General features: G+C 41.1%; 1 protein-coding gene and 1 pseudogene across 1 annotated transcript in view; one reads left to right on the top strand and one right to left on the bottom strand.

Moving 5' to 3' along the window:
- The window catches only part of LOC130077302 (SLAM family member 5-like), a 217424-nt gene that overhangs the window by 23120 nt on the left and 178061 nt on the right, over window positions 1-16243 (bottom strand). The window lies entirely within an intron of this gene.
- LOC130077293 (zinc finger protein draculin-like) overlaps window positions 1-16243 on the top strand; it is a 31161-nt pseudogene that overhangs the window by 3967 nt on the left and 10951 nt on the right.

Here is a 16243-nt window from a genome sequence, read left to right on the forward strand (position 1 = left end):
CTGGGGGTCAGAAGAGAGAGGGCAGATTTCGTGACCCTCCGGGGAGGTTATCCACTACCGACGCTGTGAGCGTTTGTTCTGGATAACCTCCCTCAAATCTCTTCTGTTGCGGGAGTCACGCCTCCTCTGCGACCTGCTCCTCGAGGGAGGGGGCGCACGAGAGGCGACACTGGCTCGCTGGCCCTGCCTACGGTCCTCAGACCGTGAAGGGCCAGGCTCTCCGGCCTGCCTGGGTGCGGACGCGGATCTCAGCGGTATACATGTCTTAAATGCTGCTGAGCGCGCCTTCGCCTCCCTGAACTTCCCCACCACCTCTTCTACAGAGGTGCCAAAGAGTTCGGAAGGCGAAACTGGCGAATCGAGGAGAAAGGTTTTTTCTTTCTCCCCGATGCCAGCTAGATTTAACCACAGATGCCTCTCCGTGGCCACCATCGCCGCCATCGACCGACCGATCATGGCAGCGGTTTGCTTGGTAGCCCGGAAAGCCAGATCTGTGGTGCGGCGCAGCTCAGCCACCGCCTCAGGGGACATCCCTGCCCCCTGGTACGCCTGCAACACCGCCATGGTATGCAGTGCAGCACCGGCCTGACCTGCTGCCGTGTATGCTCTGCCATTCAAACGAGCCGTTGTTTTCAGCGGCTTGGATGGCAGGGTTGGAGCTTTCAGTGTCGCTGCCCGCCCAGACACGAGATAGTTCGCAAACGTCTCGTCAATGGGCGGCATTGACACGTACCCATGCTCTCCGATCCCCTCAACATCAGCGAAACTGGCCCGCTGATGTTGGTGAATACGGGCAGAGTATGGGTTCTTCCATGCCTTCTCGATCACCATGTGCAGATCAGGAAGGAATGGAAGGCTCACCCGAGCTGGTGGTGTACGGCCGGGGAGAAACCGATCATCGAGCCTTCCGCGAGCGGTCCCTCCTCTAGCCCGCTGCCAAGGCAACTGCAGCCTGCCAGCAGCGCGCTCCATAACATCCACCAGCTCAGCATACACGGGGCAGGATGGCTAAAGAGGTTCAGGATCTTCCTGATCATAAACCTCCTCAACCATCTCCTGCGCGTCCTGAAGAGCCTCAGCTGCAGGCACAGTCGGTGAAAAATCTTCCTCATCGACCTGCAGCTCGCCCTCGTCAGCCGATGAATCATCTGAGAGGTTTACAGCCCTCTCAAGGTGATCAACGAGCTCCATCTGAGAACCCCATGATGTAAGTCGCCGCTCGGCCTCAGCACGAGCGGGACCTGCACCACGAGGAACAGATGCTGAGCCCCCTTCACTCGAGAATAGGGCCAGACGAGAGCGGAGCGTTTTAAGAGAAAAACGCTCGCAGTTCGCACAGAGGGTTCCCTCGAGAACCTCCCGTGCGTGCTCTTCTCCCAGACAAAAAACGCACAGCTCGTGTGTGTCAGCCGGTGTCAGAAATCTCGGACACGGGTCGGCACACTTACGAAAACAATCTGCTTTTGCTGTGCGTTTCATCTTACCTTTTGCTCGTAACTTGAGTAGCGTTTCATACAAAACAGTCCCTGAAGACGATGAGATGATTTGTCATGTTTGCAAGGCGCCCTTATATACTTCCAGGTCGCACGTTAATCATTTCACCTAATGATTCACGAGCTGTCGCCGGTCAATGTGATTGACGTGATTTGATAGTGATTTCAGACACCTGTCACGCCTGAGGCGTTCCCCATAGCGTCGAATGACGTATTGTTGAGTTCCCTTCGAAAGGGAACTTCTAGCAGTTCAGCAGATTTAGTGGTTTAAGTTAGATACGTCATAAAACATGTGAAATTACATTGAAGTTGCAAAATACCAAACACTTTCCATAAACAGGGTACTAGTAATATCATGTTTACTTTTTGAGTTTTTCATGTTTAAAAATAAAGCTTTTTACTTTCATTTTAGACATGATGAAAGAGAACAAGGAGAGTGAAGAAATTAGTGAAGCAGAAGAAAAATTTGTCAAAACTAAAGAAAGTTGCTCACAGACTGAAAGTAATTTTGAACTGAAAAAAGAAGCCAAAAATTATTTCACTTGCCCTCCTTGTGGAAAGAGTTTTCCATACAAGAAAAGTCTTAAACTTCACATAAGAATTCATAGTGGAGAGAAGCCTTTCACATGTGATCAGTGCGGGAAGAGTTTCACACTAAAAGGAAACCTTAAGAAACACACAGCAATCCACAGTGGAGAGAAGCCTTTCACATGTGATCAGTGTGGGAAGAGTTTTGCACGAAAAGGAAACCTTAAAGAACACATGAAAATCCATACTGGAGAGAAACCCTACACATGTGATCAGTGTGGTAAAAACTTTGGTGGGGCAGATGCACTAAAGGTCCACTTGAACGTTCATTCAAAAGAGAAGCCTCATGTGTGTCCTTTGTGTGGAAAAAACTTCAGTCGGGTGGTTTCTTTAAAATTACACCTGAAAAGACACAGTGGTGAGAAGAATTACATGTGCTTTGATTGTGGAAAGACCTTTTTTAAAAATGTTGAATTAAAAAAAGCACCAGAGAATTCACACTGGAGAAAAACCTTACAAGTGTTCACACTGTAACAAGAGATTCAGTCAGTTGGGAAACATGAAAACTCATGAGAAGACCCACACTGGAGAGAAACCGTACACATGTGATCAGTGCGGAAAGAGTTTCACACAAAAAGGAACCCTTAATGATCACATGAATATCCACACTGGAGAGAAGCCGTACATATGTGATCAGTGTGGGAAGAGTTTCAAACATGTAAGCGCTTTTAAATCACATCTGTATTCTCATTCTGGAGAAAGAAAATTTTTCTGTGATCAGTGTGGTAAAAACTTTTTTGGGGCAGATACCCTGAAGAAGCACCTGAAAGTTCATGCAAACGAGAAGCCTTACATGTGTTCTTCCTGTGGAAAGAGTTTTAAATGGCTGGGCGCTTTTAAAATACACCAGAAAATACATACCGGTTTTAAAGCTCATGCTTGCGTTGAGTGTTTGAGGACATTTGCAACACCTAACAAATTGAAACGTCACCAGAGAATTCACACTGGAGAAAAACCTTACAAGTGTTCACGCTGTGACAAGAGATTCAGTCAGTCACAACACCTGAAAGCACACGAGAGGATCCACACTGGAGAGAAACCGTATCACTGCCATGCATGTCGGAAGAGTTTCACTCAATTAGCTACTCTACTCACCCACACAAAAAACAGTTGTCCAAAGTCAAGGTAAGTACTTAATTACTTTTCAGAATCTGCACTTTCAGGTGTGACACTGCATCCTCTTCAAATATACGATAAGAGAAAAAAATCTGTATAAATCTAAATTTATGTCTTAACTGCTGCAGTGTGTGGCAGGACATATTTTTATCTCGTTATGATAGATAGCCCCACCTACCGGGACAATTAATGAATCATAAATCCCTCTCCACATAACAATGTTAAACATCAGATATGCTTCGGTTGGTTGTTATTGTACCACATCGTGCAGCATTGTGACTAGAATCACAGGAATCTTGTCATGTCACATACGGTTGGGACATGATTTGAGACTCGGATAAACTCAAAATTGGATATCAAAGTGAAACTATCTAGATTTGACAAATTTAAATTTACATCAAAGACTATTTTTTAAAAACAAATGGGCTGTTGTGGCTTTGACAAAATTGATGATCCATGTTATCCAGCATGACTAGAAAATCTTGAGTCACATGATCAATGTACAGTAAGTACATGTGTGATTAGTCACTAAGAAAGAGTGCAGAATCTGAAATGTTTAATATTTATCCTGCGTAATTTTTTTTGTAAACTGTTTTTGGCAGAACAATGACAGAGATCACAGTTACACTAGAAGAAGATGACATTGAGGAGTGGAAAGTTCTTCATGATACTGAAAAACAAAGAGGTCTGTCTATATTCTTGATTTCTTATTAATAATGCTGAAGGCTCACTAGATTAAGTGGCTGAAGATCATCATAAAAGTGAGGGGCATGTTAGTTTGGCTGCAACCTTGATCAAAATTAAACTACAAATCTTTTCATGTAAAAAACAGTTATCACCTATAGTACAATAAAAATTGACAACGGAGAGCACATAACAACCCAAATTAATTGATTATGTACGTTTGAGAAAAAGCCCAAAATACAGAAATTCTGGCAGTTGTAATGTCTACATGTAGCCTGGGAAAACCCAGACAACTTCCGGCAAATTTAGATTTGCTCTGAAAGTTAGTCTGGCAAAGAGCTCATTCAAGCCCATTTCCAATCTGTCGAAATCGAGGCACCAATCAGAAGCGTTGGGGCGGGCTTTACACGATGACGACAGCGCTGGGATTTTGAAGCAGATTTTGTAGCCTACATTACAAAGATGGATGCCGCCGTCGAACATCACTCGTTCGAATCAGCTATCGCGTCTGTTTTAAGCGATTTGAACGTTTCCTTTTTGTTAAAAACCGAGCAAAGAACAACACTCGGAGATGTTTCTCTGCCGCTCTGCATACGTCATCTCCTTCATCGCTCTGATTGGGTTTAGGTCTATCCGCGACGTCCGTTGGTGACGCCCCTCTGGAAATGATTTGTCTATGACGCTTTGCCAGACCATAACTCAGTTACAACTGAGAATGGTCTGGTTTTAACCAGGCTAGTCTACATGCCCTTTCACACAAAATTAGGAATTTTCTCACTCTTTTTTTTTTTTCAGGGAGTGTATTCATTTTCAGGCACCTTTGATCAGAAAGAGTGGGAACCCTGAGAAATGGGCTGGCCAATAACATAAGCTTTGGGTCACATGTCTATAGCTGCTACAAATGCATAGTGTATTTGAGATCATTTGGTGGCATTACCGCAGTGAACTTGGCTCAATCTAAAAACTTTAAGTTTATGCAGCATGAATAACTAAACTTTCAGATTGTGAATTGGCAATAAACAGAAAAAAGAGAAGAGCCTCCCTTTTAAATCACCAAGGCTTTCAATCTCTAAAGGGCAAGCTCACTAAATTCTGTACTCCGCGAAAACTCCCATTAATTGTCTTAATTGTACAATGAATGTTTTATTTACATTGTGTTTACACTTTGTGGGTTATAATGAAAAGATTTGCATTGAACAAAACAAAACCTTGTGCTTTTTCAGCAGTTAAGCAGTTGTCTGCTTTCTATTATTACATCATGACCTTTCCCTTCACATTTCTCTCAGATTTTTTTTCACGATTTACTGAAAATTGAAGCATTTTACTTTCATTTTAGACCTGATGGAAAGTGAAGAACTGAGTGAAGCGGAGGAGAAAAATCATTGAGTTGCTCAGACTGGAAGTACATTTTTTACTAAAATAAAGAGTACAAAAAAAAACCCTGCTCACATCTTGGAAACCATACAAAAAAGTATTAAACTTCAAATTCCTTTCACATGTGATCAGTGTGGGAGGACTTTCACACTAAAAGGATACCTAAAATCCATATGAAAATCCACGCTAGACAGAAGCCGCACACATGTAAGTGCTTTTAATTTACATCTGGAGAAAGACCATTTAACTATGATCAGTGTGGTAAAAACTTTTTTTTGGCAGATTCCCTGAAGAAGCACCTGAAAGTTCATTTAAAGAAAAAGTCTCATGTGTGTTCTTTGTGTGGAAAGAGCTTTTCACGACTGGATGGTTTTAAAATACACCAGAAAAGAGACAGTGGTGTGAAGTATCATATGTGCATTAAGTGTGGGAAGTCCTTGTTTAAAGATTTAGTCATCTTCAAGTCTTCTGAGGGCAGGTGAGTTGTTCACAGTGCTTCACAATTTCAATCACGGCAACTCCCTCTGGTGGTGTCTGTCTTTCTTTAAGACAGAGTTATCCTTCAAGTGAAATTGAGGAACGAACTGATGTGATGTCATTTCGAACAAAATCAGGCTAAAACGAAGTTTGCTTTGTGTTCGTTCTGGGAGGTCGAAACAACATGCCAAAGTGAACTTTCGATAAATTCGCTCTGGCTGGAAAAAACCTTCATACTGCCATTAAGTAATAGGTAGGTGTGACTCTAAAAGGCTCCTCCTTCTTTCATGTCGGAATCTTCTCTGTTTCATTTTAGTGATTGGATTTGAGTGAGATATAAATTTGCAATTGCGATATAAAGTCCAATTCTGAGGAAAGAAAATAATGACTTTACTGACAACTTTTGTCTCAGAATTGACCCTTCGCAGGGAGTTTGATTGACTGGAGATCTGACCAATCATAATCCGCTATCCGCCATTTTTGTCTGACAAAGCAGTCAGGAGAGGATTTAAGGAGGATTTGAACTTGAAAAACGGTGTGTATTGACATCTTTCCGCGGTTAAAACAAATTCCTTCTTATGTTCATTCAAGTTTATTTGATGCTATAAATTAGAAGGAAGAGATGATCGGTTCACGAGCAGCTTTAAGAGGCTCTACAGCGATCTGTCAGACACATTAAACAGCCACAAAACAGTATTGTTTAAATTTCGTTAAGAAATTACCAAATTTGAAAGTTGAGACTTTGTTTTATATCAAAAGTAACCGGGTCTGTCCTGTCTGTCAGCGCGTTGTCAGTGTCCTCTCTGCTCCGCAATGTATTTTTCACTGCGTGAGAACATGGTGTGGCGTGAGAGCGGTGTGGCTTGTCAGACATAGCAACAGTAACTAAAGGGGGCGGGTCTTTGCAAACGGTCAGTTGAGTTTATGTCTCACAATTCTGACTTTATAACTCGCAATTTTGTCTTTATATCTCGCAATTCTGACTAACTCGCAATTGCGAAAAAGTCCTCTCGAGTCTTCGAGTTTGAGTCGTTCGTTCATCACGTGACAGCATATGCTTTGGCAATCCAGTCTGTAGAAACAGATTTTTTTTTATTGAACGATGCCAGGAGAAAGGAGAAAGAAAGAAAAAAACACTACAATAATACATTTTCAGGGTTATTGAAAAAGTTAGTTCACCTCTCGAGTCTTTGGGTTTGAGTCGTTGTCGTATTGACTGTGTGTTGTATTATAGTTGTATAATAACATTTAATTATCAAAAGACATGTGCAATAAACATTCTCTGAAAAAAAAAAATCCACCCTGTTCTTGTTCCTGTCAGTTTCTTTTTATTGTTAAATGTTTTTGAGGATCTGTGGTGTGTTTGTGACTTTTCAGTTAAAAAGACAACTTTAAATAGGCTATTTTATGCGATTTATTGGACTAATAAACATAGTGAGTGAGTCAAAATTATACATGAATCCTTAATACATAACACTACATAACAAATGCAGTCCAGTCCATCCAAAATGAGTAGCCTATTTGTGTGATTTTCCCCATTATACAGATAAAGTTTAAAGCATTGATCAACTCTTTATTACCAAATTCAATGGGTTGATTCAAAATTAACGAATTGGCTTAAATCAGATAATCCTACAAAATCAAAAATAGAGGGGAGTTGGGAGACATTAAACTTAACAGGAACAGGGTTTGCATGGAAAGCAAAGGAATGGGCTACAAGAATGTCACTAAATAATATATTTTCATCAATGGTTACAATTTGGTAACCTTGGTTTTTCAGTCAACCTGAAGATGATTTTACAAATTCTTGATAGCATACAAAAAGGGCATATACTGACATGAACAGTTATACAATAGTATATTTTAGAACAGTTTACTATTAATTTCTTCCAATATACACAGATGGCTTAAGAAACCCATAGATAGGTACTAGAGCAGCACTCTATGTTCCTGAATTTAAATTAGGAAAAATACGGGAGGTTAACGGATGGGACTTCAGTATACACTGAAATGGTGGTGTCACGGTGTGGGTTTTGTGTTTTGTTCCTTGTTCTTGTCTGTCATGTGATTCCCTGTTTGTCATGTTATCCTGCCATGTGCCTTGTTTCATGTTCAGCTGTTCCCCATTTTGTTGATTAGTCTCCCCATGTGTTTCTGATTAACCACGCCCCCTTGTTATCTTGTTTAGCTTGTTTGTCTGTGTATTTAAACCCCTGTGTTTCAGTTGTTGGCTGTCGGTTATTGTTTGATGTTGTGAGGTTCCTAGTTCTGTGTACCTTGTTCTCAGTTCTGTGTACCTTGTTCTCTGTATTTACCCTGGATTACTCATTTGTTGGATCATTAAAGTGCTTGCGATTGGATTCACTCTCTGCTTCATTCCTGCCTGATCATCACAACAGGTGGCATTTCAGATGGCACTTTGTTGGGTTGAAGAACTGATGCCAAATAAGGTTGTGATTCCGTGGCATCACTTACCAACAAAGATTTCAAACAGTTAGATATGATATCTTCATAGAAATAATTAACATTTTGTATAGATTAAGACAAGCTGGAATAATAATTAATTTTGTTGGGGTACCAGGACAAAAGTGATTATGAAAAAAAAAAGTTGTACAGTATCACGTGCTGTTAGAGAGCTGAGGCGCAACAGCAATCTGTCACATTTAAAAGCAACAAAAACGGTATTTATTGTTTGAATCTCGTAAAAATATTACCAGAATATGAGAGCTGAGAATTTGTTCCATATCAAAAGTAGCCTATAACTTTTTCTGTCTGGTCTGTCGGTGTCTATAGCTACTATAGTGTCCTCTCTTTGACTCGCGATTTTTCTCTGCGTGAGAAAGATGTGTGGCGTGAGCGCGTGTGAAAAGGGTCAATTACATGAGTCTCACGGTCAATCCGGGAGGGTTGGCAGCTCTGCGAGTGGCTCAACGGGTAAATCTATAGGGAATGCGGAGGTACGTCACGCCGTGTTGCATTATGGGACGTGGGCGCCATCTTTACAGGCACGATCTCTGTTTACCTTTGGTATAATAGTGGGTGTTTGGCTAAAACGAGGTAAAATTGAAGAAGAACGGAAGAAATGGAAATGTTTAAAGAAAAAGAGAAGGGACCCTACCGGGATAAACTAAATGCCACTGCCAAAAAAACGTTATTTGGACAAACTATCCGCGATAAACAACGTTGATACATCTGATTTAGTTTTGGTGTTCAAAGCCTATGCTAAGTTGATGACTATTGTACATAAAGGTCAAGCTATTTACCCGAAAAGCAGCTCTCATAGTTAATGTTAGCTTGCTATTTTCAGCATATGTTAAGTTTTCATAGGTTGTGCAAGAAAAAAAATTGTACATTACTTTATAATGCCACAAGATGTGGTAACTTGTTAAATACAACTGTGCCTTATTGTCATCATTCAATGTTGCCACGTGTAAAAATGAGGGTATTTGGTAGTTTATTTTAAAATAGTTTGATGCATCTTTGCCCATTTATGTGTACTTAAAGGGTCTTTGTGGATGCATTCAGTACAGAAACATAGAAGTCACTTAATGTATTTATTAAGCAGTTATATAAAAACATGATTCACAAACATTTTGTAAAAAGATGTACAGAATATCAAAGCAAATTGTTAATTGAAAACAAAATAAATATAATTTGATTCATGCAATGTGTCCTGGCTTTATCATCTGCTAACATGAACCACAAATTCAACATCATTCATCAACTATCCTCCTAACTGTTAGTCATCGAGGAATATACAATACACAACCTCTTGCTTTGTACAATTTTTAACAAACGTAGTATAAAGTGGAGGACAGTAAAGTCAAGTTTTTCCTCATGATTGCGGCACCCCACGCGATCCGGCGTCTTCTCGTCAGCTCCTCGACCTGCTTCCCTTGTTGTTTTTTCCCAGAAAGAAAGGTGAAAAAACGTATTCCGTTGCTCAGTTTCCTCCCTGAACGATCGTGTGACCTGCTACGGCAGTTGAACTTAACAACCATATCGACGTTTATTAAAATCTCGACAGAAAATCCAAACACAGCTTCCAACACATGCATTTAAATACAGCGGTATTGGGCGCGATCCTGTAAATATGGCCGCGGACCCATAATGCAACACGGCGTGACGTCAGCTCCGCATTCCCTATAAACTCATCTTTCAGGCATTTTACCGACCGACGTCAGTAAAGCAGTCAGCAGACGGAAATTAGTGAACATGAGTGAAGAAAAAAATACAGCACAGAAGAATGTCATATTTAGCATGAGATTTCTTTGTTGAGCGTGAGAGCGTGAGATTGAGGCTGAATGCGTGACTGTCACGCCAGATGCGTGAGAGTTGGCAACCCTGAGTAACAGAGATCGGGCCTTTCTCAATCTGTGTTCTTGTCTGTACTTGTGTCCTTGTGTTCTTGTGAAACGTCATCTTTTGTGGCCCAAGTACTGTCCCAATACAGAAGTTTGCATTTTGGCAAGAACAGTTAAAAATCCCGGATGTGTTCTTGACACGCCCATTTTACCGAGGATGCATCGGCTGGTAACTTGTGTGAACTTGACGGCAGAAATATCCCAGCATTCAATTCGGCATTCGAGGAAGGAGAGGCAGGTCAATACAGTATTTCGTTTTTCTACAATTACGTACACTATTTCATCACTAAATTCACTTCTGAGAACATTTGATGCGAGAAATCAACTGTGTAGATTTCAAATATTGGCATTTTTACGAAAATGTATGGCTAATCGAAAATGTGCTCAAACGTTTTCGGAAGTGAGAATCTCCATAAGCGCCGGCGGGTGTAACGTTAGCTATCGAGCCAACCGGCCAGTTTGCTCACAGACTCGTTTTTCCCCACAGCCAAGAGACCATTGCAGCCTGGCTGTTATCGTCAATAATTCTCGTTATGTTTGGGTACTGCAGACGGTGTCTGTGCGGGGGTATTATTGCGCAATACCAGCAAGAACACTGTAACAGTATTAGCTGTTACTGTGATATCATACTCACCACTAGGGGGGCTCATGAGCGTTAGAACCTCTGGTATTTAAAAGGATGGGAGTATAGAAGAAGTCAGTTGTTTGGAAGAGGGAAGCATGGTTTTATTCAAGCACCTCCTGCAACACTTATTGGAGTCCTGATTGAGAAACATTGTTTCCAGTTCAATCATGTAAGTTTTGTTCCTCCTTATGTTGTGTAATTGTTTTTCATTTTGATTTATATAATAGTACTATAGATATCTTTTTCTTTTTTTGTTGTTGACGGTTGAGTCCATATGAATTGCTAAGGCCCAACTGAAATGGACGTCAAGTGGTTTCTAAACCAATGGATTGATATCACTGCATTACCATGTGGATTAACAAATATCCTAAGTACAAGACTGTGATTTTGTGGGCTATCTAGTTTTTTTATGGATTTCCTTGGACTACTGGAAGAGCACTTGAAGGTTGTTTTTTTTGTTTTGGACATTCAATTTTCTTTGTAGTGATTCCCTTAATTACTCAAAGAATCATTCAATTATAAGATTTCATTTGTAATTTTCTTTTCTACTGATTAAGTCTTTCTTTATAGACCATGAGAGTGGATATTGTTTTCATTTGTTGAACTGGTTTAATTTCAATTTATTTTCATATAAATGCATTGTTTTGTTTGTTTGTTGTTTCCTAAATTGATATAAATGTATAAAAAGTTCATTTCTGTCTTTATTGTTTGTGACTTTACAACTGGGTAACGTAAGATACAATATCTTAAGATTTTGCAACAATACGTTCTTAGCTGGTGGGCCCTTCCTATTATTCAGATATATATATGGCTGCATGCCACTAAAGTGGACAGTGGTTATATAAATGGCGCCCGAACAGGGACCACCAGACTTCATATAGGTTGTTGAAAATATTCCAGTGTTTGTCACCATATAAACCCTTACACGTTAGTAAATAAATAAATAAAATGGCTAGTCTAGAAGTGTTGGATGAGGATGAGCCCGTACCCAATACAGATTTCTCATCTGCACCATTTAGCACCCACAGAGAACCACTACGAGAGTTGATTAATACGTTCAGTGATCTGTACCTTGATTCAGAGGCGGAAGAAATTGTGGACGACGACCAAAAGGAAGTCCAATTTCTACCTCCACCACCACCTGAAATTTATGCAGAACCGACACACCATCCTTCCACAGCTGTTTCAGATATGTTAGAACAACTCACAGAACGTTTCACCAAACTCGAGGAGCAGATTACCGACATAAATCAACGTGTGAGTGAACAAGTTTCCTTCATTGATTTTGAATCGCAACGCAAAGCTACAGAAGATAAATTGTTATACCAAATAGACCGTGAGTGCAGCAGAGTGAAAAAACATCTAGAACTGAGCATTCAAGATCTTGGACAGTCAATGCTAGACTGTTTGAAGAGAAGAGACCAACAATTGGAACAGAGATTACAAGCTTTCCAGCCTTTTATATCCACCCCAAATCAGCCTAAGAATACCAGTACTGTTCACAGATCACTGAGAGATCAAACCTACAGTCTTCAGTCAAATAATCAATCTGTCATGGACAGTTCAAACCAGTACAACCCACCAGTCAAACTTGAGTTCCCTAGTTTCAGCAATAGCCCGGATGAAGATCCTATCTTATTCATCGAACGATGTGAGGAGTATTTCGCTGTTCGACCTTTGAAGAATAGTGAAATTTTAGCTTCTTTAACTGCTGTACTTAAACATACTGCAAAAGATTGGTGGATGGCAGAGAAAGGGAATGTCCGTGATTGGAAACAGTTTAAAAAATTATTTCTGCTATCTTTTCTCAGTGAGGATTATGAAGAGTTGGCAGTAAGGAAGCTGATGGAGAGAAGACAAGGTGCAAGAGAAAGTTTCAGAGACTTTGCTTTTCACTATCGAGCTCTGTGCTTGAGATGGAAGAAGGACATGGTAGAAAGAGAGGTAGTGCAAGCTATTTTACGTAACTGTAACCCACGGCTTGCTAGTTTGCTACGTGGCAATATAAAAGATGTAGGAGAACTCGTAAAAGTAGGTACACAGATAGAACGAGATTTTTTTGAGTCCAAGAAATACTGGAGTCAAGTTAATGGAGATGAGCAAAAGAAGAGAAATCCTCCAGATCACGATTCACAACGCAAATCAGCAGCAGCCAATACCAGAGTTGTCCAGACTTGCCAAAATTTTATGCAACACGACATCAGAAACCTTATCATTCCTATAACTCTACAAGACACGCATGTAACTGCTATGGTGGACACTGGCAGTACTTTGTCATTAATTCAAAAGTCATGCTGGAAACAGTTAAGCCGTCAAGAAATATACCTACCTGGTGGGGGACAAACTTTCCTTTTAGCCAACGGACAACGCCAAACCGCTGTTGGAAAGGTGGTGTGGAAGAGTGAAGTGCAGAATCGTCCAATAGAGCTTATCCTGTATATAATGAATGACACTGACTTAACAGTACCCATCATACTGGGCATGGATTTTCTGTTGAAATCAGGAATGGTCTTGGATTTCAATAATGCTCAGTATGGTTTTTTTCCAATAGAAGGCTCTGAACCACCAATTTTCTTTCCATTCCTTCATCAGGACATTCATTCTACCATTAACTTTTACCTTGCCATACCTTTACAGCCTTAAAGTGATGAAGTACTCCATTCTATACATCAACTATCGGAGAAAGCAGACACTGACATGCAGACACAGCAAGAGCTGGAAAATCTCATGTTAAGCTGGCCCACTGTTTGCAACCAGGAGATTGGATATACCAATTTGATCAAGCACCGCATCATCACCACAGATGAAGTACCTGTTAGAAAGAGAGCATACAAGGTTTCCATTGAAAAACAGAGTTTTATTGAAGATCAAGTCAAGGAGCTGCTTGATAAGAAAATCATTCGACCATCTTGCTCTCCATGGGCATCACCAGTGGTGGTGGTTCAGAAAAAAGATGGAGGATCAAGACTCTGTGTTGACTACCGTGGGTTGAATGCCAAAACTCATCTGGATGCATATCCAATGCCACAAATACAGGACATCTTAGAGTCATTACATGGGGCAACTGTATTCTCTACACTGGACTTAAAGAGTGGCTATTGGCAACTGGAAATGGAGTCTCATAGCATTCAAAAAACGGGTTTCATCACATCCTCAGGGTTATATGAATTTCTACGTCTTCCTTTTGGACTGAAAAATGCAGCAGCGTCTTTCCAGAGACTTATGGAACATGTATTGCGGGAGTTGAAAGGTAAATGTTGTATGGTTTACATTGATGATGTCGTGGTGTATTCCAAAAATGAGCAAGACCATCTCCAACATCTCCAACAAGTTTTCAATTGTTTCCACAAAGCAGGTCTCACACTCAACCTGAAAAAGTGCAATTTCATTCAAAAATCTCTCACTTTCTTAGGCCATGTTGTTTCAAGTGAGGGAATCAAAACCGATCCCACCAAGGTGTCAGCAGTTAGTTCATTTCCCATCCCACGGTCTCTCAAAGACGTTCAACGATTTTTGGGGATAGCCGGTTGGTACCATCGGTTCATTCCTAGTTTCTCAGAGAAGGCTGCTCCACTTCATGCTTTGAAACAGAAAAACTCTACCTGGACTTGGACAGATCAATGCCAACAGGCACTCGATCTCATCAAGCAAGACTTAATGCAAGCTCCCGTTTTAACCTCCCCTGACTTCACTCAACCATTCCGAGTTCAAACGGACGCCAGTGACGTTGGTTTGGGAGCCGTTCTTACACAAGAATGTGCAGGGAAAGAACACGTTATTGCATATGCATCCAGACTACTGAGAGGGGCAGAAAGGTCATACTCGGTATCTGAGAAAGAGTGCCTAGCAGTGGTGTGGGCAGTGGAGAAATGGAGGCCATATCTCGAAGGACGACTATTTGAAGTATTAACTGACCATGCCGCATTGACATGGGCTTTTCAACATCCCAAACCATCATCACGTCTCATCAGATGGACCATAAGACTACAAGGATTTCATTTTACTGTTAAGTACAGAAAAGGTCAGTGTAATGTGGTACCTGATGCATTATCCAGAGCTTCAAGCCTCACCATTTCACCTGACATTATTGCTGTAGCTCAAGCATCTAATTTAATATCATCACCAGTCAGTATGCCAGTAGATTTATCTCAGATAGCTATAGCTCAAAACAACGATCCAGAAATACAAGAATTGATTACCAAAGTACCATCTCAGATCCCACAAGACTCATCACGAGTTCATTATGTAACAGAAAATGGATTCCTGTTCCGTAGTGTTCCAGATGGACGGAAAGGTCAAAAACTTCAGCTTGTCATTCCCTCCATTCATCATCAAGCTTTTGTTCAGTATGCTCATGACAATCCTCTCAGTGGTCATCTAGGTAAACTCAAGACCTTGCTCAGACTACTGGAAACTGTATACTGGCCAACTATCAGAGCTGATGTTTGGAAACATTGTAAAGAATGCCAAGTCTGTCAAAAATACAAACCATCCATGTCAAAATTATCTGGTTACCTACAGTCTACACCCATTGTTGAACCTGGCTACATGATGGGCATCGATCTCATGGGGCCTTTTCCAAAAAGTTTCAAACAAAACGAGTATCTTCTTGTTATTGTGGATTATTGTTCTAAGTGGGTGGAGTTGTTTCCCCTTAGGTCTGCTAAAACCCCTCAGATAGCCCGAGTTCTAGTAGAGGAGATATTTACCAGATGGGGAACACCAGCCTACCTGGTATCAGATCGTGGTGCCCAATTCACCTCTCAACTCCTTGGTCAGGTGTGCAAGCAGTGGGGAGTCATTCAAAAACTGACCACAGCCTACCATCCCCAAACAAATCTGACAGAGAGAGTCAATCGAAACTTGAAGACCATGATTGCCTCTTGCGTCGGAGACCACCATAAGTTTTGGGATAGATGGATCGCCGAATTCAGGTTTGCTATTAATACAGCCTACCACGAAAGTACAGGTTTTACACCTGCTGAAGTAGCGCTTGGACGTAAATTAAAAGGTCCAATGGAGAGAGCCTTACCTAAACCGCCTGATCCTAATAACCCTGCATATCCCATCCTTGACAGACAACAAGAACTCCTTGCTATTGTGAAAGAGAATGTGAACCGAGCTCAAGCCAAGCAAAAGCGATACTATGATCAGCATCGTAAGCCAGTGCATTTCCAAGAGGGAGATGTGGTTTGGGCACGGACACATCCTTTATCTAGAGCCGATGAAGGATTCATGGCTAAGCTGTCTGCTAAGTGGAAAGGGCCAGCAAAAGTTAACAAAAAGTTAGGGCCAGTTAATTATTCTGTTTCTTTTATTTCTGATCCAGACAGTACTGAAACGTATCACGTGCAAAATCTTAAGATTTGTCATGGTTATGGCAAATCTCTTTCTGAGGAGAGGGGTATGTAACAGTATTAGCTGTTACTGTGATATCATACTCACCACTAGGGGGGCTCATGAGCGTTAGAACCTCTGGTATTTAAAAGGATGGGAGTATAGAAGAAGTCAGTTGTTTGGAA

The sequence above is a fragment of the Rhinichthys klamathensis genome, unplaced genomic scaffold (genome assembly GCF_029890125.1).
Source record: "Rhinichthys klamathensis goyatoka isolate OS25496 unplaced genomic scaffold, OSU_Roscu_1.1 h1tg000727l_1, whole genome shotgun sequence".
In the NCBI taxonomy this organism is placed as follows: domain Eukaryota; kingdom Metazoa; phylum Chordata; class Actinopteri; order Cypriniformes; family Leuciscidae; genus Rhinichthys; species Rhinichthys klamathensis.